This window comes from Astatotilapia calliptera, chromosome 19 (assembly GCF_900246225.1).
Source record: "Astatotilapia calliptera chromosome 19, fAstCal1.2, whole genome shotgun sequence".
In the NCBI taxonomy this organism is placed as follows: Eukaryota; Metazoa; Chordata; class Actinopteri; order Cichliformes; family Cichlidae; genus Astatotilapia; species Astatotilapia calliptera.
The window spans coordinates 10,435,401-10,440,652 of record NC_039320.1 but is presented as its reverse complement, the minus strand read 5'-3'; the positions used below and the strand labels follow the sequence as shown (position 1 = coordinate 10,440,652).

At 38.0% G+C, this 5,252-nt stretch overlaps 1 long non-coding RNA gene across 1 annotated transcript; it reads right to left on the bottom strand.

Annotated features, from left to right (window-relative positions):
- Positions 1-1,309: 1,309 nt before the first annotated feature.
- LOC113012183 (uncharacterized) lies at positions 1,310-4,763 on the bottom strand. Its single transcript, XR_003270659.1, has 4 exons — positions 3,772-4,763; positions 2,951-3,068; positions 2,669-2,837; positions 1,310-1,514 (listed from the first exon to the last, which is right to left on the bottom strand). It is a non-coding gene; the product is annotated as an uncharacterized LOC113012183 (long non-coding RNA).
- Positions 4,764-5,252: the final 489 nt, after the last annotated feature.

Here is a 5,252-nt window from a genome sequence, read left to right as displayed (position 1 = left end):
AAATTATGCAAATATAGGTTTTACTTGCTGAGGCGTGTTTTTTGTATTTATAATCACTTAATATTATTATTATATTTTTAATTCAGTCGTCTTGCTTTAACAAGGTATTAAATAGCTTGTGATTATCATCTGGCATTATCTACTTAGAATAATTTAATCACATTATATAGTGGTAATCTGCCACCAGTCCATCTTAAAAATACTTAAGGTGTTACATTTGTCATGTTTTTTTCTTATGCTGCAAGTGATGTAATTATGATACATTTCTGCCATTTTTAATAATCCAGGAAAGTGCAGGTGCAGAAGACTCTTTGCCTCATTAAACCAATCTGCTTCCAGGTTCTATGATATTCTGACATATAACCAGCACTGTAAAAAAAAACGTGCTGTTTTTACAGGAAAACCCTGGCAGCTGGGGTTACCAGGGACTTCCTGTAAAAACGCTTTACAGATGCAACTTGTAAATTGATTTACAGTGAATGAATCTCAGATTAAAACTGTTAAATCTACAGGAAAAAGAAATTAATTTCACACATAGATGTGATATATAAATACACTATTTCCTGTATCTTTTACAAGTAATAAATGCTTTTTGTGGATCCATAAACTGCAAAATTAACAGGGAAATATCGTACAAAGAACTAATTTAAAATGGTAGAACTACGGTGAAACTGTGCATATTAAATGGAGCTGCTCTGTAAATTATACATAAAATCTATGCTGAATATTATATGTTTTAATGTAAAATTTTAACCATAACCCAGCAAATTTCTTACTGCTACGCCTACACCCAAACATGCAAAAATACACATGAGAAAACACAAGAGAGGAAAATATCACTTTTGGGAAATTTATTTTGCAGCCACATTAGCAAAATGACAGCAAATGGATCCATTTTTCCAACTAACACAATATGCAAGGCACACAGCAACTACACAATTCAATCAAAATATAGGCTATAAAAGCTGTGGAACATTCCTGCAAAGCAAGAACCATGTTCATGAAACAAGCATTTGTTAGACCCTCCACCAGAAAAAGTTAAATAACCTGTTAAGACTTTAAAACAAAAAACACATATTGTGCCAAAAATGATCATAATCACCGTGCAACGCAACACGCACCCTGCTGTCACCACAACCATGGCCCTGGTCAGAAAACATCAGCAAAACCATGTGGTGAAACAAACCTACACATGTGGTCTAGAAACACTGCAGTAGCAGCATGTTGTTTTTTTTCTTTTCTTATGTAAATAAAGAACATTCCTACAAAGAAAGAACATCTTCATGAATTGGCTTCATGTATTCGACCAGTAAAAGGTTCCAGTACACATTGTGGAACAAAATTAACAAAGTAAAACTAACAGTCCACAGAGAGTCAAGATTTAGGCTTAGCGCCACTCGTGGTCGGCGAGATCCTAAATCAGGGTGAGGACTCGAGGGTTCACACTGAGACGACGCTTTGAGTTTTTGTTCTCTACTTTGGTTCCTTTTTCTGGGTTTATGGAGAAGAAACACCTGTAGAATAACAATCATATAAAAGTTTATTAAGCATTTTTATAATTGATCAGTTAAAATACACATACAAAGTAAGTAAAAATTAAGTATATACATATATACCGTATTTCCCGGACTACAAAGCGCACCTGAATATTAGCCGCACAAGCTAAAATCAGGGGAAAATCCTGTTTTGTACATACATTAGCCGCACCTGACTAAAGGCCGCAGGTGTTTCAATGTTGACTCATCATATGTAAGAGAATATGCACAAAGGGAATTGTCAGGAAAGAGATGGCTGTTTGGAGACACACCCCTTTTATTAATATTTTGAAAAACAAGTTATGGGTACATATTTGCACATGTAGTACATAACAGTAACCTACAGCACACCAGAACAATAGATTCAGCCTACCTTTTAGGCTCAGGTGCAGTGACACAGCTTTAACAAGAAGAAAAGTCAGTCATTCACCATCTTTCTCTTCTTCCTGCCCACTAAAACCACCGAAGTCCTCTTCTCCAGTGTCGGATACGAACAGGCTCAGGATGGCTTCGTCATCCACTCTCCGCTTCTCTCCTTCGTTGTCACTTTCAAAACCAAAGAAATCCTCGTTGTCAGAGTCGAACACCCTCAGAAGGGCCGTGGCGGTGTCCTCCTTTCCATCATGCAGCAGTCCAGCCCTTAGAAATCCGTTGGTGATCGTGGATGTTTTCACACTTTTCCACGCTGTCAGAATCCACCGGTGGAGTTGGGCATAACTTGCTTTTCGCAAGTTTATCGCCGCTCATCATCCACGCCTCCCGCTGAACGCGTAGCGCTACTTTGAAGTTTGTTTTTCGCGCTACTTCGTACGGCACTACGTTGCCTGGCGGACGGACACGTGACCAACATACCACTCTTGAACCCCGATCCTTCCGCCAGGCAAGGTAGTGCCGTACAACAGCAGAACAAACAAAACAAATCCTCTTACGATATGACAACAATCATGGACAATCCATAGAAAAGCCGCACCTGACTAAAAGCCGCAGGGTTAAAAAAAAACAGAAAAAACAACTGAAACCGGCTCCAAAGCCGACCGAGACTCAGAGCCAGACCTGGACTCGAACCACATCAAAGCCAGACTCCAGATCCCAGAGTCTCAGTTATGAGAAATAACAAAGCCATATTTGTTCACCTCTGAAGAAACTCTAAAGTGGAAGCCAGCTCAGATGGATAATGGATGTTGAAATTGTAGTAGCTCCCGAACATGAGGCACAGTGCAGAAATGAAGGAGGATATGTTTGTGCTGACGAGGTGCCGATCAACACTCAGCATGTATCTTCTTGAGGAATAGCAGGACTGTCCTGTGAAGAAATTATTTAACAGGTTATATCAATAAACACGGCAGTCACATGACATTCTATAAAAAATGCACTTAAAAAAAAAAGAGAGAGAGAGAGCTATGAAACAGACTTACCACACATGATAATAGTGGGTGTCAGAGGCACTTGCTCCAGTTGTACCTCATCTGCCAGACATGTATCTTCAACACAGAGAAGCATGGACTCCTCCTTCTCTTCAAAGTAGCTGAGTAGCTGTTTAAGGTAAAAGAGACACATGTTTCTGAGATAAGAATGACTATCCTTCTCTGGCATATCACTGGCTGAACTAGCAGATGCCATGGTTTCATGTGTGTTTTCTGAATATTCTGTACTGTCATTTGGGGGCTGAGGACGAGATTCCTTGTACATGTCATCAATACCATCTGGGGAACAAGCTTTATGCTTCCTACACATGTGAGAAGTAAATGATGACTTTTTTGTAAACATATGCTTACAACCACTTACTGGACATGACACAGACCTGCCCCCTGCAATATGATCATTTAAGTGAGACACTAGCTCTTTCACTGTTTGAAAATGGCGGGCACATAATGAAACTGCACATTTTAAATCTGCAACAAGAGCTTTAGGAGTAGCTTGAAGTGCAGGTGCATTGTGCACACGATAAAAATGCCCCTTGAAAGCAGAGTACGTGGTGAATGTTTGGCTGCAATTGGCGCCAACACATTTAAAAATACAACAAGGCTCATTCTTATGCACTCTGCAATGTAGTACATAGCCTCTTAATGTGACCAATACCTTTTTACAAAAGACGCAGATGATCATTTTTAGTATTTCTAAAGTTTGCCTGTGCTTTTCAGCTGAACTAGCATGCTAGCGCTAGGTTATGAGCCTTGGTCTAAATATCAACTGGTGCTTTTATCTCGAAAAAACGTCGCCAAGATATTGAACTTACCGTGCAGACTTTCTGACGAACAAACACAGATCCTCAAAAAACACTTGAAATCGTATGTTTGTAATTTGTCCTAACAACGTAGTTGCTGAAAGTTCGATGTTTTCTTCTCCCGTCTTCTCTCTCGTGCTGGCTCGTTAGCTATAGTCGTGAACTAGGCGCTCTTCTCCTCCCGCCCTCACGTCATTATCCAATCAGAGACGAGCTTCAGATGCACATTCAAAATTAGGCGCGCTCAGTGCAACTGTGAGTGGCCTGAAGTAGCTTACAGCTCTGTGGAGATGAGGCACCATAGAGATCCTATGGGAGGCACTGTAAGTTTGTTTAGCCTTTAATAATGAGACATTGCTGACCTAACCCAAAAAAGTATTCTAGTCTAAGTATCACATTGCAATTAAAAGAAACATAAAGAATACAAGCATTATGACAGAAGCATTACTTAGTCGTTAAATAATAATTTCTTATTGGTTACCCTACAATAGGCTGCAAATGATTTAAGAAAAAAACATGATGTAAACAATTTTAATTGTATATTTTTATATAGCCTATAAATGGAGAGGCAACCTCTCAGGTTCACAATGACATCTTCTGTGAAAACATTTTTATTAGTCCAATCCATGACTTTGCATCATTTCATGAATCATGTTAAAAGTAGGCCCAGTACATCCATGCAGTTGTAAAGTGACTTACATATACGTCATGTGTTTTTAAGAAAAACTGACTAAAACTGTGATTTTTACAGTATTTGCATGTCAAATTAACATGATTGTTTGGTTATGAGTATTACGGTGTTTCACTGTTTTTATTCACAGTATTTGTAGTTTTAACCAATAAATTTGATTATAATCACACATTCATGTTGTAAATATAACAGGAACATTCTGTTTAAAGGTTTACAATAATTCACTGTGATCGAAACAGGAAAGTTGTGTTTTGGGGTTTACTATACATTTCTGTAGGGGTTTTACATGGTTTTTATGTCAATTTCACTGCCCTTTTTTACAGTGAGGGTTAGATTTTCAGCAAAACTCCAATTTTTTTTTTCCTTCCAAGTTCAATCTATTTTTGCAACAGCAAGTAAGTGAAGGCTCAGTTGTGGTTTGGTCTTATCAAAAGTGATGGAATTATGAATGTAGAAAAAAAAAAGTCAAATTTTTACCATCTAGAAAGGCTATAAAATATTTAATGTTCAATCTTTGTTTTTTCTTCAGATTAAGCATGCATAAATTCAATAAGTAAGACCTGCATTTTTCTATCTGCCTGCATTAATTGACTATTTGAAAGGACATTTAACTGGTTGACCTGTTTAATAATTACCATTTAGAGTCTGTCAGTAGTTTAGTGGTCATGTGTTTCCTTGAAAAAGTATCTATGATGAAATAACTAAAGCCAAGATGTTTGGGCTGGACCAACCCAAATTATTTTGAAGAGGGAATTACTTCACATGGTAGCATTTAGCCAACAGGCAAACTTCACACTCCAGG